General features: G+C 43.9%; 3 non-coding genes across 3 annotated transcripts; all 3 read left to right on the top strand.

Annotated features, from left to right (window-relative positions):
• The first annotated feature begins 10,652 nt into the window (after positions 1-10,652).
• trnaa-ugc (transfer RNA alanine (anticodon UGC)) lies at positions 10,653-10,724 on the top strand. Its single transcript has one exon. It is a non-coding gene; the product is annotated as a tRNA-Ala (tRNA).
• A 1,319-nt stretch (positions 10,725-12,043) lies between these two features.
• On the top strand, positions 12,044-12,116 carry trnak-uuu (transfer RNA lysine (anticodon UUU)). The gene has a single exon. It is a non-coding gene; the product is annotated as a tRNA-Lys (tRNA).
• Positions 12,117-23,459: 11,343 nt separating this feature from the next.
• On the top strand, positions 23,460-23,552 carry trnar-ucu (transfer RNA arginine (anticodon UCU)). Its single transcript has 2 exons — positions 23,460-23,496; positions 23,517-23,552. It is a non-coding gene; the product is annotated as a tRNA-Arg (tRNA).
• The last annotated feature ends 2,175 nt before the right edge of the window (positions 23,553-25,727 follow it).

Below are 25,727 nucleotides of genomic sequence, written 5' to 3' on the forward strand. Positions count from 1 at the left end.
CCCAGGCCTCTGGAAACTCAACACAAAGCTGCTAGAGAACGAGGGGGTAATATCCCGCTACAAAGAAAAACTATCACAGTGGCTGTCCTTGCAGTGTCTGTACGGGTCAGTAGGAGAGTGGTGGGAGGAGGTGAAGGTGAGGACAAAGGCCTTTTTCATGGCTGAGGGAAGGAAGGCTGCTGCCAGACGAAGAGGAGTGCTAGCCAGGAAACAGAGGCAGCTGCAGCGTCTCTACACGATGCTGCACAGTGGCTTCGATGTGCTCGAGGATATCACCCTTTTAAAAAAGGACATCCGGAGAATAGTCGAAGAAAGCAGTCGAGGAGTGCTGTTAAGAAGCAGAGTGCAGTTCTTGGAAGAAAATGAGAAGTGTACTCGCTTCTTTTTCAGGAAAGTGGTAGGCTCCAAGTCTGTCATGGAAAGTGTAGTTGATGAGGAGGGAAGAGAGAGTACAGAGCTGAGTGCTATCCTCTCCTGCATTGAGGCCTTCTTGTCACGGACGTCCAAAGGGACTAACCGTGGGGAGCAGGAGTGCGGAAAAAGACCCATATGCGTAGCGGCGAGACGGGAAAAAGGCCCGGGCTCATTAGTGCAAAGAGTTCAGTAATGCCGTATAGAAACCTGTGCCCTCAGGGAGCGGACGTGGGGCGCCCTGGTGCTAGGCGGGTCTCAGGAAATCAAAACGTCAGTGCTGAGCGAGGACAGAGTGCAAGACCCGGAAATATATAGCCCAAGGGAAAGAGAGGGACAGGAAGGACAGCAGACCAGAAACTAGGGACAGGACAGAGAAGGACCACCCTCTGGCTGCAGAGGGCGTGACACTTCTACTCAAGACTGTACAGCTCTACAGAGGTAAGGGATGAAGAAATTCATTTTTTTACCTCAAAGCTAGAAAATGTTTTGAGTGAAGAAGATAGGGAAGTACTTGAGGGGGATTTGACAGTAGAAGAGCTGAGAGGCTATGGAGAGCTTACAGAAGGGGAAAACTTAGGGTGCTGACAGGCTCCCTAAAGGGGCGTCTGCTTTTATTACTTGCACGAATGAAGGCAAAAAAAAGCCAATCGATGTGAACGAACGGCGCTTTACAGAGGAGTACTGCCTGACTGGATCGTTGATGAACGACAGAGGCCACTCCGACCTCTTCTCGGTTTTCTTCAATGACTTACTAAGGATCTTCTTCAAATTCGCCCATGCAGGGGAAGCCAGTTACACCAAAGCAAACGCAGGAAAGTGCATTTCAAGCAGAGACCAGGAGGGACTTGTTTACACCGAGAGTGGGCGGAGAATGGAACAATGCGCCCAGCCCTGTTGCTGGAGCCGATTCTTGATGAGCTCTTGGGCTCACTAAGAGGCCCCCGCTGGATGCTAATCTTTCTGTTGTTCTTGCAGGTCCTGCGCTGCTTTTGAGCCGACAGAGCTCGTCCTGGTCTGTCGGCACAGCCCAATTGCAAATGATCGGCTCCGCGTACAGAAGGAACGTGCGTTTGGTACAAGAGTGCATGAAGGCACCGGAAATACATTGGGAACAAATGACCGGTCGCTCAAGACCTCTGTGAAGTACAGGAGCGTGCAAAACGAGGCTGTTTCCACCCGGTCTCGAACCGGGGACCTTTCGCGTGTTAGGCGAACGTGATAGCCGCTACACTACGGAAACCTGCAGGGACCGCTGCTGGTGTCTCGCTTGCGTTTCGGGCTGAGAAAGGGACGTGTCACTTTAGGCAGGTGGCGCTGGAGAGAGGAACAAAGGGCGCGATGAAACAAAATGCCGAAACCCGGGATTGAACCAGGGACCCTTAGATCTTCAGTCTAACGCTCTCCCAACTGAGCTATTTCAGCGGTGCGCAAAGCCCACAGCCACCTGCTCCAGCCTTCCTGTGTTGTGGCATGAGCGCACCAAGAGTAGAGGGAGAGTGTTGCAGGAACGTCACTCAGAAGGAAAGCCACCCAGCTGCGCCCTCTGAGCTCTGTCCAGCGCATCTTCCTCGCATGGACTCCTGCCTGCGACGGGCAGGAAACAATTAGCAAGAACAGAACGACACCCCATGGGTGTCTAATGACCGCACCTTAGGTTGTGACACGTGCAGGTGTGAGGGGTTGCCGGGCTACTTTGGAGCAGAGCTTGGGCGGAGGGGGGGGCGGGAAAGCAGACAAAGAGGTGACACCTCAAGGTCTGCACGATCACAGCTCTCCGCCGCCCCAGGCTTCCGCTCGATAAGCTACTGGACACACCCGCCCCTCCTCACACAGACCGTGGAAAAGCCCCCGAGTGGGAGGGCTCTCTCTTCCTCCCAGGAGCTCTTGGACACGACGCACAGACAGGGCGCGGGGAGCCGCCGCCTGCAAACACGGCTCCAGGCAGGACTCCACTCCGCAGGAGCCGCAGAGCAGAGGAGATGAGGGCAGCTTAGCTCCTGTGCAGAGTCCTGAGCTGTTGTTGCTGTGGATGCTGTCTTTTCTGCACTCGGGGTAGGAGTGAATGTTGAGTTGCCCGTAGAAATGAAGCAGAGCACTTCAACGGCACGGGTGTGTGTGTGTGTGCGCCCTGGTGATTCTGGGAGACAGATCGAACCTGGGCTAAAAGAGAGGGGGCTTAGCCCTCTTCCATTTGCTAGTTCAAAGTTGTACAACCCATTTGTATCTGCTAGGCGGCACAGTCGTCGTGCACAAAGAACGCTTTGAAAAGCGTCAAAGGCAAGTCATTCCGAGTTGGTCGTTTGTGTTTTCCGTTCAGACGCGAAATGCTGAAATGATCTCTCGGCTCCTCGGTTGTCATTTCTGCTCCGTAAAGGGATCACAGCACGCGTCGGCTTCCAGCATGCTGGGTCGGGACACGATGCCGGGGGTTGGTGAGAGCGATGTCTTCCTCGTTAGTATAGTGGCAAGTATCCCCACCTATCACGCGGGAGACCGGGGTTCGATTCCCTGACGGGGAGTAGCTTTTCTTTCACCTCCTTAGAGAAATGACTGCCTTTCACTTCTCTGTTTTCTTTCACAGCGTCGTGCACCTTTTCATTGCTCTCGCTTTCAGAGCCTCCGCACGGCACACGACTCGACATCAGGAAGCACATTGAAGTGAAAGCAGGAAGCGCTGCGACATGCACTGTGCAGATCCCGCCACACTAAGAGGTGAGTGGGTCTGTTCGATGCACAAAGAACGCTTTGAGAAGCGTCAAAGGCAAGTCATTCCGAGTTGGTCGTTTGTGTTTTCCGTTCAGACGCGAAATGCTGAAATGATCTCTCGGCTCCTCGGTTGTCATTTCTGCTCCGTAAAGGAATCACAGCACGCGTCGGCTTCCAGCACGGTGGGTCGGGACACGATGCCGGGGGTCGGAGAGAGCGATGTCTTCCTCGTTAGTATAGGACCTGTCACCTGTCCCCACCTGTCACGCGGGAGACTGGGGTACATCAGGACGCGCCTTGAAGTGAAAGCAGGATGCGCTGTGACATGCACTGTGCAGATCCCGCCACACTAAGAGGTGGGTCCAGTGGGTCTGTTCGATCACAGCGCTAGGCGAATCCCCAATCCCCTTTTGTGCCTGGCGACAAAAGATGTCTGTTTCCGCCTGGTTTCGAACCGGGGACCTTTCGCGTGTGAGGCGAACATGATAACCACTACACTACGGAAACAGTGGTAAGACGTGCCCAGCGGCCCAGTGCTGAGCTTCGCCAATGCGATTCAGCTGCTTCCAGTGCCTTTATTGGAGTGCGCTGATGGACCGTGCTCTCTCTCCAGAGACCAGCACGCCTGTCATGGACGGAGCAGGAAAGGCGGCGCCACATTCTACAGCCCTCTCCACGCAATCGACGAAATCGGGCTACTGAAGTGGAGAAAATCGCCTCTCCAGAAAGTGCAAATATCATCTTGGAGACTATAAATCCTATTGCCGAAGGTCAGCCTGTCTACCAGAGTAACCCTCCCACAGCGATGATCAGCTCGTCTCACACGCGAGAAGTTTCGGTTGGAAACAAGCGCCCCCTCTTCTCGCACGTTTTGCACGTTCGAGTAGTTTTAATGCGGCTCTTTCGTACACGGTGCTGATCTTTTGGAAAGCAGGAGGCAAAACCGAGTCGAACCGCCTGGGTGAAAACCAGGAACCCTAACCGCTAGACTATATGGCAGCGAACAACCATGCTGTTCCCGGCATCATGCAAGCAAACTACATAAATATGAGAAAACACGCAAGAGAGTTGTCACTCAGAGTGTCGAAGGGTCGATGTATACTGGGGCTCAGTTGAAATGCAACGTCAGGACTTTTCCGAATTATGTCACACGAAGAGAGCACAGCCCTTTCCGCCCTGCCGCGTGTGTCTCGGTAACTCGCTGTGATCGTATAGTGGTCAGTACTTTGTGTTGTGGCCGCAACAACCCTGGTTCGAATCTGGGTCACAGCAGAATAGGGGCGTCTGCTTTTACTACTCGCACGCATGAAGGCAAAAAAAAGCCAATCGATGTGAACGAACGGCGCTTTACAGAGGAGTACTGCCTGACTGGATCGTTGATGAACGACAGAGGCTACTCCGACCTCTTCTCGGTTTTCTTCAATGACTTACTAAGGATCTTCTTCAAATTCGCCCATGCAGGGGAAGCCAGTTACACCAAAGCAAACGCAGGAAAGTGCATTTCAAGCAGAGACCAGGAGGGACTTGTTTACACCGAGAGTGGGCGGAGAATGGAACAATGCGCCCAGCCCTGTTGCTGGAGCCGATTCTTGATGAGCTCTTGGGCTCACTAAGAGGCCCCCGCTGGATGCTAATCTTTCTGTTGTTCTTGCAGGTCCTGCGCTGCTTTTGAGCCGACAGAGCTCGTCCTGGTCTGTCGGCACAGCCCAATTGCAAATGATCGGCTCCGCGTACAGAAGGAACGTGCGTTTGGTACAAGAGTGCACGAAGGCACCGGAAATACATTGGGAACAAATGACCGGTCGCTCAAGACCTCTGTGAAGTACAGGAGCGTACAAAACGAGGCTGTTTCAGCCCGGTCTCGAACCGGGAACCTTTCGCAGGTTAGGCAAACGTGACAGCCACTAGGCTACGGAAACCTGCAGGGACTGCTGCTGGTGTCTCGCTTGCGTTTCAGGCTGAGAAAGGGAAGCGTCACTTTAGGAAGGGGGTGCTGCAGAGAGGAACAGAGGGCTCAATGAAACAAAACGCTGAAACCAGGGATTGAACCAGGGACCTTTAAATCTTCAGTCTAACACTCTCCACACCCACCTGCTCCAGCCTTCCTGTGTTGCGGCATGAGCGCATCAAGAGGAGCGGGAGAGTGTTGCAGGAACGTCACTCAGAAGGAAAGCCACCCAGGTGCGCCCTCTGAGCTCTGTCCAGCGCATCTTCCTCGCATGGACTCAAACAATTAGCAAGAACAGAACAACACCCCATGGGTGTCTCATGACCACACCTTAGGTTGTGAAAGGTGCAGGTGTGAGGGGTTGCCGGGCTACTTTGGAGCAGAGCTTGGGCGGAGGGGGGGCGGGAAAGCAGACAAAGAGGTGACACCTCAAGTTCTGCACGATCACAGCTCTCCTCCGCCCCAGGCTTCCGCTCGATAAGCTACTGGACACACCCGCCCCTCCTCACACAGACCGTGGAAAAGCCCCCGAGTGGGAGGGCTCTCTCTTCCTCCCAGGAGCTCTTGGACACGACGCACAGACAGGGCGCGGGGAGCCGCCACCTGCAAACACAGCTCCAGGCAGGACTCCACTCCGCAGGAGCCGCAGAGCAGAGCAGAGGAGACGGGGGCAGCTTAGCTCCTGTGCAGAGACCTGAGCTGTTGTTGCTGTGGATGCTGTCTTTTCTGTTCTCGGGGTAGGACATCAGGAAGCACATTGAAGCGCCGCGACATGCACTGTACAGATCCCGCCACTACTGGGCCCGATTTCCCCGGATCGAAACCGGGCGGAAACAGGCCCGTTTCGTTTGTCGCCACACACACTGTTTGGGGATTCGCCTAGCGCTGTGATCGAACAGACCTACTCACCTCTTAGTGTGGCGGGATCTGCACAGTGCATGTCGCAGCGCATCCTGCTTTCACTTCAATGCACGTCCTGATGTACCCCGGTCTCCCGCGTGACAGGTGGGGATACTCGCCACTATACTAACGAGGAAGACATCGCTCTCTGCTTAGTGTGCAAAACACTTACTTGCAGCATTGTGGGTGCTGTGGTTTAAATGCTATTGGTTTGTGAACAGAATACCCCTATCCCAGTGCATTGTGCCACATTAAATAAACGCACGAGAAAAAGAGATTCAGAACGCAAAGCTGTGTCAGTGTTCTGTGTAAAAAATCGGTTTGAACATCATGGGAGCTGTTTTTAATAAGCTGCTGAGTAAAGAATATTTTAATCTTCCTGCTGTCAGTAGTATTGTGAATATAGTTGACTCTTACCTGAATGAAAACAGGGCGTAAAGGAAGGGTTTCAGAAATCAAACAAAGCTTTATTCCCGTGCTTACAGTCTGGGTAATTGGAGACTGCGCTGTTCTGCTTCCTATGGTCATATTGACCGTATTGAACAGTATTTTTCGCGCTCTGAACGTCTGTACACAGCGGTCCCCCGGATTCCAGTTCGTGCATAATTACGCATTGATGAAAAAATGGAGGTTTAAAAAAAGATAATTAGCTCACTGATAGTTTGGTGTAGAGGCTGTGGAAATATCCACAAGTCTTGGTCTTTAAAATGCATTTGGTTTGACGGCGTAGAGTTTGTCTCTTGTAGAGAAACTTGTAATCGCCTTAAAGAGAGTCTTCTTGAAGATGTGCACCAGCTTGCTCTCCACTGTCAATTGACAGGACTTTAGAAGAACATATTCTCATACAACAAACATACAAATTACACATCTTAAGGAACATGAAGAGAAATCCGTGTACTAAATAACATAAAACTGTCGCTGCAACTTATCACAAAGCTATTTTATGTGTCTGACCACCTCTTTGCTACTTTGCAGCGAGCACAAATCTTTCTGTTTCTTCATCGCTATTTTACTGTCTCTTTCCCCTATGTGGAGATGGATCCACAGCCGAAACTTTTATACTGCAGCCAAATATAGCGATACTGTCACTGCCTGTGGGCCACGTGTTCCTGCTGTCAGTGTATTATGTCATGTTCATCCACACCCAGAAACATTACTGCTGTAGCACAAGAGTTATATAGGCGCAGTCCATAGAGCAAGAATCTCTTAATCTCAGAACTGTGGGTTCAGCCCCCACGTTGGGTCCCTCTGTGTCAATTTCATCCCCCCAATCCTCCTAGCATGACCTGATGGCGTAACAGTGATACCCAGTACCCAGCGTAATTCAGCTTTCTTTCCACTTGATTCAGATTTTGATCTGAAATCATCGGCCGAACAAGAGTTTGTCTAAATCGAGGGAGATCTGCTCACAAGCAAGTATTAAACACTTCAGCATTTTCTGTTCGAATACCACACTTTGTCAAAACACTGCCGCTTCTTAAGCTAATAAGTAACGGTTTTCGAGCACGCATTGTATTGTTAATGCTTATATTAAAAAAGCATAAATTCACATAGTGGAATTTGGACTGAACATAGTAGTCCAGCCCCTTTACAACATTACATACCCACTGATTAAAGCTTAAAACTACAGCAGCAGGAGTAACAATAATGGCAACAACATGTTTGAAGTTCGGCATTTCATTTATTCTGCGGAAACATCGTATCGGAATGAACTGCCCGAGATAAAAGAGTAATTGCGGCTTCAGATCGTTTTTACAGAGCATTGCGTTGTTCTGTTCATGCTGACTACACGCTTTAAATTTGTCGTTTAGTGCAAGCGTTGCTTTTCCAGGTTTTTCTGAAATTCCTCGCATTTGAGCCAGCACTAAAATATTTCATTCCCGTCGCTGAATACGTCGTGGAAACGGTATTTGCAACGGAATGCTGTCACACATGAAACCTCTTTGTTATTCGGTTCTGGAGTTTGAAAATGAAAATAAAACGGGGGTCACTTCATAGGCTTGAAAGAAGTCCAAGCAGCATAAAACCCCGCGAATTCTCACAAATTGCATTGTGCTGCACCTTTCTTCTGCTGCTGTTATAAATCTGCCTTAAACATTTGAATGCATACCTTACTGCTGCTAATCACATTCACGTGTTTACGAAGCTTTTTTCTGTCCGTTATGTTTTTGCTAAGTAGTTTCTCCGTTTCCCTCGTACTGTGATTGTCAGCGAGCACAACAAGACTGAAACAGTGTAAAGGCAGGTAAAAAAGAGAGGGTAAAACGCCTGACTGTCGGGAGTGGGAATGAACCCGTGCCTCTATTTGGAGAGTGAAACACAAAGCTTAAAAGACACAAATCTGTGAATTTGCTGTTTTAAACCGCTCGACTCTCCTGAAAGAAGGTGTGCTGATTGCACCAGTCGCATCCGATTTTCCGTAACTTTGGGACGATTGATACGACTGGACGAACACAATTTGTGGCGTTTAGCATGACATGGAAAACGGTACCGGAGCATTCGGGTCCGGACTACCAGACCCCCGCACTATCATACTATTAAACTCCCAGCCTCTCTCACTCTCTCCTCACCTCTCACCTATGATCTGAACCTCACAGTGCCTTCTTTCTTACCAAAAACCCAAACACACACTGAAAATCTACCTCTACCATATATGTCAAAAGCTCACTCCACATCATTTCTATCCCTTTATTTCATTCTTTTGATGCATGTTTTTGCACATAACCTGTTACCTTTTTGTTGTTTTGCACACTGCCTGTTGTTGTTTTTTGCACATCGGCTGTTGTCTCTGTCTGTCTTTTGTTATACAATTGTATTGTTGTTGTGTTTTTTTCTTTGTACTACTTATGTCCGAGAGCTTGCTAAATAGCATTTCGTTATACCATATACCTGCGTATGAGTATAATGACAATAAACTTGAACTTGAACTTTAAACTTGAACTTGAACTTGACGTAGTCTTGCAGGCAGTATATTATTTTATCGTTTATTCGTTTATCGTTTATTCTTCTCGTTCCTAAGTCAGATTTTTAGTGCTTTCGAACGTTACTTCCAACCTGGACTGACAGCTCACCCGATCTGTTTGTGATCAGACCATGGAGTGGGGGGTTGTACCAAGCGCACGTTCCTTCCCAATGCTGAGGCGATCATTCGGAAGATGGGTGTGAAGAGAGACAAGCTTTGTCGACTAAAAAACAAGGCGGGATATGCACGAATACTAATCAATGGCGACAGTTATGTTCTCTTACTATTGAGACTCCTATATTGCGAGTTTTTTTTTTGAAGACTTTGAAACTAAAGGAAAGCGGTGACAAACGAAACAGGCACAGGTGGGGGTTTGAAACCACGATCTTCAGTTTACGAAACCGACGCCTTACCACTTGGCCACCGCACCTTTGAGCGAACAGGGGAATAATGTTGTTCAAATTATTTTTTTTCTGAATCTGGTTTACATCGCCTGGAGGCAGCAACAACAATAAAAGGGATACTTAACAAGGAGATACGCTGTAGCAGTGTGACTCCAACAGATGCTCCTGAAGAAGCCGGAGGTTTAAGCCAGCTCCTTAGAGCGCTCGGCCGCGTTACTATCAACAGCGGCTCTTCAGCTCTTGTTGTTTGACCTAGTGGTTTTATAACGCGTGGAAACGACCGCAACTTCGTTTTCTGAGATGCTTTCTCTCACGTGGTGAAATCTCGACCTCTTTGGCATCTCTGGCTATAGTTCTTCTGTAGAGCACCTCTGCTTATAGTGCCCTTGAAGTCATTTTATTTTTACAGGAAGACGCATTCCCTAACGATCTCTCCTGTTTTAGAAATGCTTCATAAGGTGTGTTTGATTCAACGGACAAACAGTATACTAATTGTACAATGCAGATCTATGCGGCATTCGTACTGGATTTGACTGGGATTCTGAAATACTTCTTGAAAAGGTATTCAGATTTTCTTGAACCTATAATAAAAACACAGACCTGAAACTCCCTAGCTTCCAATCTCTGATGTTGCTGTCCTTAAACTCGGACGTGATGTTCTGCAGACGTGCAGTGTCCCTTTACTCTCGTTGTTTTCAAAACGACCTCCGTTGTCGGGCGCAGTTAAAGTGGAACTGGCCTGACTGCACAGGAAAGTACGGAATGATAAAATGTTTCTACGGCTCAAAATGTCCCTTTAGACCCTCGTCATGTCTCTGTGATGAACGTGTAGCTAGAGAGGTTTAACAGATGCTCATGATGTTTCACACGGGGTGTTACCTGTTGTAGTGTTTCAAAAGATGCGTTAGCGGACCACAGATTATCTTGAAAAGATTTGGGTTTGCACTGGCTGGGATTCAAACCTGACTCAATTATTTGGAAGGCGCCTGTACCACCAACGCACTTCCGAGAAGCACCTGCAAATTATCACAATCCTCTCTCTCACCTACAAAGTTATGGAGACACAGACGTCCAATGAAAGCTCAAGGCTCCACTCACTCAAGGCTCCACTCTTTTGTTGTGATGTCATTTTAATTAATATTAGCTTTGATAAGGTGTCATTTTTGCCTCTTAAAGGTAAAGTCTGCTCCTTTCTTCCTGGTATAGAAAGAACGTGAAAACGCGAAAGTTCTGCAGGGAAACTGCAGGCATTCTTCATGAGTGGTGTGATCAGTGAGCATTTGCACATCTCTAAGTCTGTTCCATAGCCTTTTTCATCGGGGATGTAGCTCAGTGGTAAAGCGCATGCTTTGCATGTATGAGGACCCGGGTTCAATCCCTGGCATCTCCAGGTGCTTAATGTTACAGTACTCACATCGCAATCTTCTGTTGAGTGAGAACTCTTTGCTCGTGTTCAGAGGGAGCCAGGTTTACACAATTAAATGCAGGCACACTCGACGTGCTGCAGAGTTGCGCTGCTGTTTTAAATGTACCTCATTTAGTTCGGTTAAATCCTAAATTATTTGAACTAATAATTTAGTTCAAATTCAGGAAATCCTGAGATTGCTTTACACTTGGCGTGGCTGTTGCAGAAAACACCTGTTGAATCTTGCCCGGGATTTCCTGAGAGATCATTCAGCGAGCGAATCCTCCTTCTGAACTCCGTACTAAACTGAAAGCTTCACAAACTCCTCACTACGTCTCCTGTACTGTTACGAGTGCTTTCGTGTAGATGTGAAGCACAGCCATAAACACACTTTGAACTTTTTCCGTTTGTTAAGGAAAATGCAAAAGAGCATGATATGTATTGATCGTATAAAATATCCATGGCACAACTCGAGAAAGTACTGAAGGACTACACATCGACTTTTGATGATTACAAGAGATTCAAGAAACACAATCGTCCGCAGCTGGGTTTGGATCCTGAACTCTAGAGTTAAAAGAACATAAGCGACGGATATGACCTATAAACTCTCTAAATTGTCTTATAGTTTATGAAATAAAACAATTTCTTAATAAATTCTAACTGTTGATAGACGATTTATTGAATTTTAACAAAATCACAATTAAAAACTTTTTCGGTTAAACTGTTATTCACATACTCTTACGTAAATAAACGTTAGTGTCTTCCGGTGTGTGAGCCAATTTCTCCCAAAAATATTCGTTAGTCTGTCGGGAGGCTGTGCAGGGTGATAAGAAATAGAATTTCTAAAAGACAGGCTCCCTAAGCTTAACATCAAGGCTGTTTTCTCTACAGAAATGCTCTTTAAATTTCAGCACTGTTGCAACTCCCTTTATAAAGGGTGTGCACACGTATACAACCAAGGCATTGGAAGTTTTTTTTTTAATTATTGTTCCAAAAAATGTTCCATTTGTTTTCTTTTTAATGTTGTTGATTAAAAGATTTTATTAAATGTGAAAAAAATCTGAATGTGAAAAAAGGTCAAAATGCTATTGAAAAAACAACAGTAATGTGAGGAAAGATGGATTGTGGGAGCCCCTTAACTACCCATGTCATGCTGTATTTCTCTCTCATTCTACTGGGAGTGGTGCCGTCGCTTCTGGATAAAGTCTGTCAGTGGTCATTCCAGATGGGTCAGGTATGACTGCTCTTCGGCAGAAGAGACACGTGACTTGCGAGGATCCCGACAGTGTTTTCCTTTTTTCAGAGCCCGGATAGCTCAGTCGGTAGAGCATCAGACTTTTAATCTGAGGGCCCAGGGTTCAAGTCCCTGTTCGGGCGACTGTGCCGTTCTTAAGTCTATTGAGAATGTCATTCTATTGAGTAATTTTTATTACTCGCTCGCTGAACGATCTCTCAAGATATCTCGGTGGAGATTTAACGGGTGTCTAATAATCACGTTCAAAAAGATGACGATACGTTTTTTTTAACTACTGTAGGTAGCCTTAATGGCAACACGGTGTGAGTACATCTTAAAGCAGCTGCAGACAGAGTACCCGTAATGGCAACACACTGCTTTGAGTTCGGCTTTTCTTATTTCTTCTGCAGAACCAGTGGAATCGGAATATACTGATCCGCATAAGAAGCGCTTTCGGGTTCTGATCATTTTTATTGAGCGCTGCTCTAAGTACCACAGGCAAGATGGCTGGTGGTCTAAGGCGTTGCGTTCAGGTCGCAGTTAACCCTGGAGACGTTAGTTAAAATCTCACTTCAAATAAAGAGGTCTTTCTCCTTAGAGTAGAAACGATAGACAACAAATTCACAGATTCGTGTCTTTTAAGCTTTGTGTTTCGCTCTCCAAATAGAGGCACGGGTTCAAATCCTACTCCCGACAGTCAGGTGTTTTACCCTGTCTTCTTTACCTGCCTTTACACTGTTTCAGTCTTGTTGTGCTCGCTGACAATCACAGTACGAGGGAAACGGAGAAACTACTTAGCAAAAACATAACGGACAGAAAAAAGCTTCGTAAACACGTGAATGTGATTAGCAGCAGTAGGGTATGCATTCAAATGTTTAAGGCTGATTTATAAAAGCAGCAGAAGAAAGGTGCAACACAATGCAATTTGTGAGAATTTGTGGGTTTTTATGCTGCTTGGACTTCTTTCAAGCCTATGAAGTGACCCCCGTTTTATTTTCATTTTCAAACTCCAGAACCGAATAACAAAGAGGTTTCATGTGTGACAGCATTCCGTTGCAAATACCGTTTCCACGACGTATTCAGCGACGGGAATGAAATATTTTAGTGCTGGCTCAAATGCGAGGAATTTCAGAAAAACCTGGAAAAGCAACGCTTGCAGTAAACGACAAATTTAAAGCGTGTAGTCAGCATGAACAGAACAACGCAATGCTCTGTAAAAACGATCTGAAGCCGCAATTACTCTTATATCTCGGGCAGTTCATTCCGATACGATGTTTCCGCAGAATAAATGAAATGCCGAACTCCAAACATGTTGTTGCCATTATTGTTACTCCTGCTGCTGTAGTTTTAAGCTTTAATCAGTGGGTATGTAATGTTGTAAAGGGGCTGGACTACTTTGTTCAGTCCAAATTCCACTATGTGAATTTATGCTTTTTTAATATAAGCATTAACAATACAATGCGTGCTCGAAAACCGTTACTTATTAGCTTAAGAAGCGGCAGTGTTTTGACAAAGTGTGGTATTCGAACAGTAAATGCTGAAGTGTTTAATACTTGCTTGTGAGCAGATCTCCCTCGATTTAGACAAACTCTTGTTCGGCCGATGATTTCAGATCAAAATCTGAATCAAGTGGAAAGAAAGCTGAATTACGCTGGGTACTGGGTATCACTGTTACGCCATCAGGTCATGCTAGGAGGATTGGGGGGATGAAATTGACACAGAGGGACCCAACGTGGGGGCTGAACCCACAGTTCTGAGATTAAGAGATTCTTGCTCTATGGACTGCGCCTATATAACTCTTGTGCTACAGCAGTAATGTTTCTGGGTGTGGATGAACATGACATAATAGGCTGACAGCAGGAACACGTGGCCCACAGGCAGTGACAGTATCGCTATCACATTTGGCTGCAGTATATTGTGTTGAGAGCAGCAATGACTTTCCTGCAGAGATGGGAGTGCCTTTAATACAGCGCTTTCAATCGGACAGAGTAACAGGAACTGACCTAAAGTTTCAGCTGTGGATCCATCTCCACATGGGTGAAAGAGACAGTAAAATAGCGATGAAGAAACAGAAAGATTTGTGCTCGCTGCAAAGTAGGAAAGAGGTGGTCAGACACATAAAACAGCTTGGTGATGATTTGCAGCGACAGTTTTATGTTATTTAGTACACGGATTTGTTGCTTAAGATGTGTAATTTGTATGTTGGTTGTATGAGAACAGTTTCTTCTAAAGTCCTGTCAATTGACAGTGGAGAGCTAGCTGGTGCACATCTTTAAGAAGACTCTCTTTAAGGCGATTACAAGTTTCTCGAACAAATCTGTGTCATATTTTTAAAATAGTTTAGCTAATGAGCAACGAGAGTACAAATGAATTCTCCCACCCTCCATTCGAAGATAAAACTCCATGTGCGAGTTTAAGTTTCCTTGAAGCTACTGATGTTCGTCATTATTGGACAATCCCGGTGATATTGACTAAGAAGCTCAATTTTTACGTGTTGTAGTTCAACATGTGCAAAACATTCGTAGCCCCTGCAAATATCGGCAAGGTCAGTGATATTCTCAACAATTTGTGCCATTGCAATTCGTGCAATTTGTGCCATACTTTTTCGAAATGTATTCTGACATGCCAGGATCAGAGGGTCATATTTAAAAAACTGGTGCATTAAAATTTCTTGTACTTCAGGATTTTGATAGTCTGTTACATTGTCTTTCACACGTCGGTGTCAGAACTGTGAGACATTTTCATAATCGGGGGGAAGGCCGTAGCAATAAGCAAAAAGTGCATTCACCTTTTCCCAGTGTAAGTCCGTGTTGTGGTGAGTTTTTAAAATTGGTTTGCGATTTTCTGAAATATATTCCATACAAAAATATAATTTGGACAGTCGCTATTTATTTGGATATTCCCGTTCAGTGAAGATGTCTACAGTATTCCAGCCGGATTAGTACTGATCGAAGAGAGCCATCTACAGGCGAAAGGCGACATAACATCACAGCAGCACCATTTAAGGTGGAACGAAAAACACGCATAAGAAGCTGGCGAATAAGAAGCTACTGTAACTTCAGCCTCGTAGCAGACCCTGGGAGGCACGCTCAAAATAATCATCTTTCCCAGTACTTCAGAGTCATATTTAGATCGCTTTACTGCAATTTTATTTGATTGGTGGGAGATGTGAAGCCATCGAGCCTGTACTGCGCTTCACATTGAAATTGAAGCCATTTCTCATGTTCTCTCAGTGTCGGGGCTGCAATTGCGTGTAAAGGAGGCGACTTGAAAATGAAACGTGTAATCACCTTACAGAGGGTCTTCAAGATGGGGTGCGTCAGCTAGTTCTCCATTATTGTCAGTTTACTGGACTTCTGAAGAAACTTATCTACAACGAAGATACAAACTGCACAGTTTAAGGCACATGAGAGAAATCTGTTTGCTGATTGACTCAAAAAATGTCGATACAAATAATCTGCCAGGCTGATTTACTTGTCCGACCACCTCCCTCCGTCCCCCTTTGCTGTTAGCACAATTCTTTCAGTTTCTTTTCTTGTATTTTCCTTGCTATTTTAGTGTTCCCCATGTATAGATGGATCCACAACCGAAACCGTTTTCACCCTGTGTTTCTGCACACCTTGCACAGTTCCAGTGGCGCAATCGGTTCGCGTGCGGCACTTATACAGCAGTGCACAGCAGAGTCATGCTGAGGTTGAGTTCAAGCCTCACCTAGAGTAGTGTCTTTAGCTACTGAAAGCGACTTTCGAGTTCAGATACTCTTAGGTATCTGATGGAGATAAATTAACATCAAATGAAGAAGTAAAGGTTTACTTCGAGTCATAATCAAATAAGGCTCCACAGCTGAAACATTGTGTTTCCTTCTCTTTTCAGCATGGAATAAACCTTGACTTTTTCCTTTGAAGCCCATGCATGCTGACGCAGCTCCCTACTTAAATTACCATCAGCTGTGTACCTCCAGCTGACCTGTACACAAATATGACGAGATGAGCACTGAAGACTTGAAAAAGCTCTTGCATTAGACTCTGTGTTTCTGTTGTTCCCCAGATTTGTTTTTAATGTTCTTTTTCTTTTGAAGTTGTTGCATTTGTTTTTTTTTTCATAGTTGTTAGACTACTACAGGGATTTACCCAGGTTCCTGGAAGACTTCTCGTTTTGTGTTTGTTGTGTTTTTGGGTTACAACAATTTTTTTTTCTATTGATAGGACCCCACGCATTACTATGGGAGTAGTTAACTTTAGTTCTTACATTGTACCTGAAATTACCACATAAACTACTACTCTGTTTCCCTTTTTTTAAAAGGCACAAGTGAAGTTTGTTTTCCTTGGTGCTGATTGGTAGCTACAATGGGTCAATTGCAATAAACTTATATACAATAAACTCCGCTGAAATTTGTCAGCAGCTCTGTACTAAACCTGTTCTCAATTGCAACAAACCTAAAATAACAGCTGCTGCCCATTAGATGTTACTGCATTAGGAGTCTAGCTTAAACCACCTCTTCATAGGTTTTAAGCAACTCAGTAGCGGACTAAGCAGAACAATTGATCACATTAGAACTGTCTTGAATGTAATGGAAATAATGTACTCATTAAGTAACAAGCTTATGCACCACTTGCTTGAAAATTATTATTATATTTAACTAAAATTGCTTTCCAGACACCACAAATATTCACAATGAATGTTATCATTACACGTATTTATTAATAAAAGTGTTATTTATTAATAATTAAGTTCCATGTATATCTTTATTAGTAGCTGTATTACAAGTAATGCATATACAGTCTTTATTATAGTTAGTTTTCAGTTATCCTGGGGAGGGAAGAGAATGGAAATAAAGGAAATAAAAATTTTTAAGTCTTCAATGTGTTCTGTCATAGCTGTGTGTTGTCATATCTGGGTGTTAATTTAGTATATTTGTTGTATTATTTATTGTGATTTGACACTACACTTGTGTTTCTCAGGAGAAAGCAGTAAGATTGTTTTTTATTTGAGGGTACAGAAAATTGTATTGTACGGCCAAATGTAAGGTTACGTTAAGAAAGCATTATTGTTACCTTTTGCAACGTTATTTATTTAAGACGGTTCTTCAGAATAGTGTCCCTTACGTATCCAACAATAACGGTGCTGAAATAGCCGGAATGTGTGGGAAGAAGATGGAGATGGAACAGGAGGTTTATTCAGTCAATAGAAAGGTTGTGTAGGACTGAACACACTGCGGTTATGGTACTGGGTTTAAGAGCATTACGATCCTACAGTCTCCTGATCCGTAATCAGATGCGTTATCCAATGCACCACTGGCCCTTGTACCGCACTCCTCAAGTGCACCACTGTGACCTTGCGCCGCTACAATAATACATCGCCCCAGTCCAAATTTTCTCAATTAGGTGCACGTTTTCTATGTGTATTTAGTTAATAAGTCTTTCATTTTGTCTGTTTTAAAAATTGCATCTCTTTAAAACAGACAAACGTGTTTATGTGTTGCGCTGAAATTCACACATGAGGGAATTCAAACGAAAGAAATCACAGAGTGGAGATGCTTGTGATAGAAAACAGAGCTTCATATGATGCATGAGATGCTTTACCTCTGAACTAAACTCGGCTCTTTAATTGTGTTAGGAAGAGTGAATAGCCAACAGTGTACATTTTAAAAATCAAAGCAAGACAATGAGACACGAAGAGAATTCGGAACACGAGCCTCTCCTTCATTGTTTAATGAGCTTTTAATGAACGCCTAAGTGAAAGACAAATTCACTATTTTCACTTTGTGATTAAAAACACTTTTATCACACGTTAAGCACTCCTGATGGTGTCGAATAGTTCTCTTTTCTACCCTCATCATTTGAGGATCCCCAGCTAAAATATCTTTTTAAACTACAACAAAATTGCAATATTTTGAATACTTTTTAAGTTTACATAGTCACATTCCCGGTGATATTGACTTAGGCGCTCAACTATTAACTTCTTGTAGTTTGACTTGTGCCAAAAAATTGAAATCTCTGCAACTATCAGGATGCTTAAGGACATCCAAAGAAACCCCATCACATTTAGGGGAGACAGTGTTGAGGTCGGATTAATTTGAAATGCGTCTCTGGGGACTTTTGATTTACCAACGTTATGTTTAACTGAAGGATACGCTGACTGACTGTGCCATAGAAACTAACGCACATCACCTTTCTTCTACATTCACAGGTTTTTGGCTAAAGACAAAAAAATCTTTTTCGTTTCCTTGCCAGCTGGCAGTAATTCCTCTGCGCTGACAAAACAGATGAGTATTTTATCTTTTGCAATTTGTATGGATTTTTTTAAAAACAAGTTGCTCCAAAAATTAAATGAACACTTCCATTAAATTTAATGTAGAAGCATGTTGCTGTCCATAATGATAAACTGTGTGGCAAGACAGGCACCACTGGGACTCAACCCCAGGATCTCCTGTTTACTAGGCAGGCACTTTAACCAACTAAGCCACAGCATTCTCGCATCCTAGTGTTAATCCTGCATCAGCAGGGTCAGCTTGTCGACACGCCCGTCTCCATTTGGTGGTTTGAGCTGACGTTGCCATGACGTTGCCATTAAATGCGACCGAGAATACTCCAACCAGAGAACTAAGCCATGGCATTGGCATCAAATATCCCTTTTACAGCCACTTGGACACATCTCAATTGCTCTGAGACACCTGCATTCAGTGTGCGCTGAGCCTGCTCGCTGAGCAAAGTGACGAGAAATGGCTTATGTCAAAGGAGTTCAATATGCTTTTTATGTTCAATGGGCTGTCCACTACAGCTAACACTGAAGCGCAGCACAGGCTCTGTGGTTTGACATCTCACAAGGTAAATGTTGAAATTGTAGGTGGAAGAGGAAAATTACCCTTGAGTATGGGGAAAGAGCCAACTCATGTCCGGAGGGGGATAAAGTGTGTATGGAGGTGGCCTAGTGGTTAAAGCACTCTCCTCTTAGTACATGAAACTCTGCACAAGTAGGTTTGAACCCCATCCTCCTCGAGGAAGGGCTTTGACACATTTTGACCTTTTTAAACTTGGTGTGCTTTCGTTTCGTTTCTTCGCTCCTGTACTACAGCAGTAATATTTCTATAGGTGTATGATCATGGTAGGCTGACAGCAGGAACATGTGGCCCACAAACAGTGACAATATCAGAGGTGTCTGCAGTGTGTTGGTTTGTGAGCAATGATAAAATAACTTGACATGGATGCAGGTGTGCCTGCATTAATACAGCTCCATTGAGAGGAAAAAGTAACACAAGAACCAACTTAAATTCAACAGCACGTTTCTGCAGCTGAAAACGGAACCTACTCCACTGGAGCAGCACAGCACAGTAGCACATTTTCCTCAGTGCACTCGAACAGTGCTTCTTCCCTAGCCTACCAGCTTCAAGACTTTTTTAAATCGATCAAAGATTCATTGGAAAAGGTTTGTCGATGGGTCAGGTGGGAATCACACCCGGATTCACTGCTTGCAAGGCAGCTATGTTCATCATTATACCCAGGACTGGCGCCAGGGGAATGATCTGTAGGGGGGGCCTGAAATCCTGAGGGGGGCAGTGATATTTCGGTTTAAACGGAGCCATTGCAACCATCCAAGTGAATTCTCGCAAGCATGCCACTGATTAATATTTCACGTTAGAAGATAACGACAAGCTATCTGGTATTTAGCGATGAAGAACAGTTCCACGTTCATCAGAAGTCACGTGATTATTTTTGCCTGGAGCATCAACCATATGTGTTCATTTTTGCAACAACATCAATGGTAACGAGGTTCTGAATCATTAAGAAATCATTGTAAAACCAACAGAAAGTACAAACTTCTATAACTACAGTCCTAGTTATATAACGATTGTAAGTATGAGGATAAACTACTGCAAGGCATTGGTCCACCTGAGCAAATAAGGTCATAATAATGTTGACACCTCAAAGCATAGACACTATGTAACGTGCTGTTCCTGGGCGGATAGCCCTCCTGTACATCAAACAGTTTGATGTAGTAACTGTGAATTCGGGGTTAGTGTAGTTATCTGACCATTGACAAAGTACAACTATTTTTTACGGCTCAAGTTAAGTAAGTGAAAGTGTTCAAAAACTTTTTATCCAAACCTTTTATCCAAAACTGAGGGGGGTGGGACTGTTCAGTTGAGGGGGCGATTTTGGCATGCCAGTAACATTTTCACAAAACGTCCAAGAGGTACGAAAACACTTACTTTGTGTATAAAGTACATTGTGTACACACTGTAAGTTCAGAACGCGAGAAATACTGCTCAATATGGGATCCTGTCCAGGAATATCAGGGCTGTAAGGGGGTCAGATCTATAGATGTAGTAAACACATTAGTGGAGACAGTGTGTCTGCTCTCTGTGTGAGAGCCGGAGAGGAAAAATAATCTGTGGTCTGGGAAGAAGAGACCCTCGTTGGAAGAGCGGCTCTTCTCACAGGAGAGAATGAAAAAAAAATATTTTTCAGGGACACTGATTTTTCTCCTTGGGGGAATTAAAAGCACTTATGAGGAGTGACCTCGTGGTGCAATGGTAGTGCATCTGGTACCACATCAAAAGGTTGTGTGTTCAAATCATGTCGAGATTGGCTGATGTATGTTCAGGTTCAGCTGGTGCCAGACCCAGAAATTAGACCATGCAGTTTGGTTTTATCTGTACACCACATAGATAATCTAAATGAAATAACAGAGCAGTACAGGACACGCATTCAGGAAATTACACAGCAAGTCATTTTGAACATGACAAGAGAAAAGGCACACTGCACATCCGTGAAACATCACCTCCGACTTTAGAGACAGTTACATCACAGAATGGAAGTTTCAGGCCCCTTTTTCATTACAGGTTCAAACTAACCTGAAAGTTACAGAGTTTTAGGTCACTTTTGTATTAAAAAAATCTTCGGATATGAAAAGTGCCCAATCAAAGCAATTTCTCTTCATTTATCTTAGCGTTGGGGCTGCTATTGTGTGTAGAGGAGGCAACTTGCTCAGCCAGCAGACTCAGCGCTTACTGAATACAGGTATGTTTTGAGTGTCATGTTGATCGTCTTATAAATGCAAAAGAAACTTTTAAAGCTGATAAAGTTTTCCATTGTAATTTGCACGTAGCTACAACGTCCCTGGAAGAGAGATTTTATCAGTTGCACGTAATCGGTATTTTTTACTTTTTGTTTAGTACTGGAAATATATTTTTTTAAATATTTCTAAAGAAGATCTCAAGAAGTATTGCCAGGACCTACCTTTAGCACTCAATATCGATATTAATGGAGTAGAAATGTAAGATAAATTGGTGATCTGAGCTAAAATAGTCCTTACACGCCTCCTGGAACAGTGTTCGTATTCATAGCAAGTTATATCCTTTTTCAATCCCAAACGTTGCTATTGCATTAAGCTTTGTGTGACCATTAGAGGTTTCGGTAGCTTCTGAAGAGCGCACTTTTCCAAACTGAAACCTATAAGAACATTATTCAAGACGCACCATGTCCCAGAATCATTCATCGGGACTAGGATTAATATCAATGGAAAGTACTTCAAAATAAAAGATTTAACTGAAATATTAAAAGAGTAGGAAAGCATTTAAAGTAGAAAAAAATCAGTTCAGATGATATTTAATTTTTTGAGAAATGGGCACATACATCAGCTCAGTGAGCAGTGCGAGGTGCTCTCCTGGAGATGATGTTAAATTAGTTAAAATCATGTGATAGTTAAAATAGCTTAATACTTAGTGAAACAGCCAGCACAAATGGTTGCGTTTGTGATTATGTCACATCTCTACTACAGCAGCGTCGGTAAAAGACCCTCTGAAAGCAGTAAAGCTCTGCACAACTGAATTCGTTGCTATTTGGAGAAATCCACAAACTCGTGTTTTTCATGTGCTTTAAAAGACAGCCATACTCACCGACAAAATAAAGACACTGCTGCTGATTTTTTCCAAAGCACAGTTGACCTTTCTGAGCCAATTGATGAAGCTCACCCAATGAATACTATAGCAGAAGGTGGAGGAAAGTGCAACTTTGTAACTATCGCAACCACAGGAAGAACTGCAAGAAGCAGAATCAATTTCCCATCGAATGGTGGTGTTGTGTGAGGTACGCGATGTGAACGTGTGCAGAGAATCCCACAATCTCTTCAAAACTTGGACAAAGTATTTCTGATGGAGCGCTGTGCGCAAAGATTGAATAAGCTTTGCTCCTGCCGATGATTCTGCGTGAAAAAGCACAGCATTCAAGTTTCACAGACAAATGCACCTTGCCTACAGAACCAATTTTAAAAACAATTGCGGCACACTACGATTCACCTTGACTCAAAAGTGATCACGGCAGATGTTGTTCCCTGCATAATGCTGAAGGGACCAAAGAGCATTGCTGTTGGGAACACAAAATGAGGCTTTTTTATGCCTTGATGTTAAGCTGACAAAGACTATCTTGAAACACCTAGTTCAGTCTCTCGACAGACTGTCAAGCAAAGCTTTTACCCATTGAAGTCGCAATAGAAGGAAGGTCTTAACCCACCAACACTTAGCAGCGGCAAGATTCAAACCTAACCCAGCGAAGAAAATGGAGCATAAACCCAGCACTTAGACCACCCAGCCACACTCCCAACACCTTACTCTTTTGGAGAATGTCGGGTGGGTTCAGCTCTTGTTGTGCGACGCGTGAAAATGACTGCATCTTCGTTTTCCGAGATGTTTCCTATCACATCTTTGTCAGCTCTGAATATAGTGCTTCTTTGGAGCAGGCTTCAGACCTTTTATTTTATTTATAAAGGAGGGCGCATTCAGAAACATATAATTTCTGTTTTTGAAATGCTTTAGGCGGTGTGTTTTATATAATGCACACACAGTATTCTGATTGTATACTGTAGACCGGTGTAGCAATCATACTGGACGTGACTGGGATTCTGAAATGTTTCTTGAAAAGGTATTCAGGGCTGCTTGAATCTATAATAAAAAAGTGACCCGAAACTTCCAACCTTCCAATCACTGATGTCGCTCTCCCTAAACCTGTACGTGATGTTTTGCTGATGTGCAATGTGCCTTTACTCCTGTATTAAAAACGACCTCTGTTGTTGGGCGGAGTTGAAGGAGAACTAACTGCACAGAAAAAGTACGTAACGATAAAATATTTCTGCGCGTGAAACACATCAATCGTTCAGCATTTCTAAAATGTTTAATTGAATTGACAAAGAAATCCTCTCCTTAAACTTCGAAAAGGATTATCTGTTGAGCCAGCAGGCGTAACACTGCAGTTGCCCGTTTCTCACAGGTGTTTGAAGTTATGGATAACATTTAGCAGGCTTGGCACCGTGGCTTAGCTGGTTAAGACGCCTCAATAAAAACCAGGAGACCCTGTGTGCGAATCCCAGCGGTATCTATTCGTAGACAACAGGCCACTCATTGTCAATATTTATGGAGCTTAATTTAAAGACAACGGGAGAAGCATGAGTTACAGCTTTCTGTAGCTGTTTTATATAACTATGTATCGGTTGGCTCTGTGGCGCAATGGAGAGCGCATTGGACTTCTAGGCTTTGATAGAATGAAGTAATTCAAAGGTTGTGGGTTCGAGTCCCACCAGAGTCATGTATCATCTTGATTCAACCTTTCAAAATCCTCTAGGGATTAGTGTTGATCAAGTCAAATATAGGACTTCTTAAGAGTCCACAGTTGAAAATGAACCAGCAGCCACAAGAAAGAAATTAGCACTGGACTGTGATCACATTACTCCTGTCCTGGACTCCTTGCACTGGCTTCCTGTCAACTTCAAAATCCTCATGCTCACCTATAAGGCTCTCCATGGCTTGGCACCTCAGTACCTGTCTGGGTTATTGCCCTACTCCCCACCTCACAACCTTTGCTCTTCTAATTCTGGTCTCCTATCTGTCCCCCAGTCCATCTACACTCTATGGGTGACAGGGCCTTCTCCTGTTTTGCCCCAAAGCTCTGGATCTTTATTCCCAAGGATATCAGAGAGTCACCTTCTCTAAACTCCTTCAAATCCAGACTCAAAACCCTCTTCTTTAGAAGAGCCTTTAATGAACTATTCTTTACCCCTCTGTTCCTACTGTATTTAATACCACCATCTATTGTCTCCTCTAACTGTGTATTCTCATCCTGCTTATCTTGTGTATTTTTTTAACTTTATTGGTTTCATTCTGTAAAGCACTTTGAAAAGCCACCTTTAAAGGCACTATATAATGTAAAGATGATTATTATTATTATTAATAATGAACAGTGCATTTAACACTGAGCACATGCGGTCCTTCTTTGCAAAGGATTGCAAAGGTTGGGAATTAGCCTTTCACTCGTGTTGTTGAAGACCGTATCCTGGCTTTGTTGCAGGAAATGTCTGGATGCCATCACCGGATCAAAGAGAGGATCAGGGTTTTGGGAAGTCTTTTTGATGCCTGACACTGTGTGTTGTAACGGGTGTAATTCTGGACCTAAACAACAGAGAACACTGTTGAAATCGCTGAACTGCCTAGCAGACACTTTGTCGCCTTCTTCTGACCTGTATTTAATGCGATTCTCTGAAAACATGGCACGTTATATCTGTGCTACCTTTATGGAGGGCACACTCATAAGAATCATAGATTCGATCACAAGCATCTAAAAATGAGCATGAGAAAATGACATCACGCTATAAGGCTGAATGGCACAAATTCTCCTGTTACTTCTGCAGCAAATGTGTGTTTTTTGCTTCTTAACACTGAGATAGTTGGAGATATTTGGCAGCAGTGGGATTCCAACTCACACCCCCAAAGAGACTAGAGCTTTAATCCAGCTCTAAATTAAAAACTGGGTGACTTGTAAGGGCTGGTAGGAGAGAAAAGGTATAAATGCTTCTTTTTTGGACTTTTTTGGAAGTCTTTATCTACTAAATGAAGGAAAGAAATATTTGATTATTATTTTTTCACCAGTTGTTTTGATCAAATCATTGTAACGCAGTGTCTTATTAAGGTATAATATGTACATGAACGTCATGTCTGAGTCGATGATGGCAGCTGAGTATCGCTGGAGGACAGTTCATCATGAGTGGGTAAGCCTGCATAATGAAGGAGAAGAGATCGGCCTCTCTGACGCAGTGTCCAGTGACACTAACCTTCTGTCCTACTGTTCTCTGCTAATGTAGAGGGTGAATGTTTATTTAGGTGAATGTAAGGTTTCATTCTTGTAAAATATTTCCGAGCACTTTTTTTGTTGCTGAAAATTAATCTTGTGCATTTGAATGAATTCCGATATTGTCACCTAATTCTATACATTGTTTCATCAGACTAGAACATTTAGAGGAGCTCAATTGCATTTATGAATTGCATAGTGATAGTATTTCTTTCCGTTTAAATACTTCAGTCAAAAATGTAGAGAAGGTGCTCCTGTTTTCACCATTATAAGAACTGTGATGCACCAGTAATATTTACTCTCATAAAAGTATTGTAATTGTATTGTTCTGTTCTGTAACAATCTTGAGTGACACAAACCTTCTGTTTTACTGCACTACACTTTTCCAGAGGCCAGTTCAGCACACAAGGATACTCAGTCAAACAAACACTGCAATCGCTTGATAAACGCCATTTCTCATCCTTTCTCTTAGTGTCGGTGCTACTATTGTATGCAAAGGAGGCGACTTGACAATGAAATCTTAAAGAGAGTCTTCATGAAGGTGTGCGCCGGCAAGCTCTCCACTGGCAATTGACTGGGCTTGTGAAGAAATCAATCTCATTCAACAACCATACAAATTGCACAGCTTAAGGCACATGA

This window comes from Atractosteus spatula (assembly GCF_055471065.1).
Source record: "Atractosteus spatula isolate fAtrSpa1 chromosome 10 unlocalized genomic scaffold, fAtrSpa1.hap1 SUPER_10_unloc_3, whole genome shotgun sequence".
Taxonomy (NCBI): domain Eukaryota; kingdom Metazoa; phylum Chordata; class Actinopteri; order Semionotiformes; family Lepisosteidae; genus Atractosteus; species Atractosteus spatula.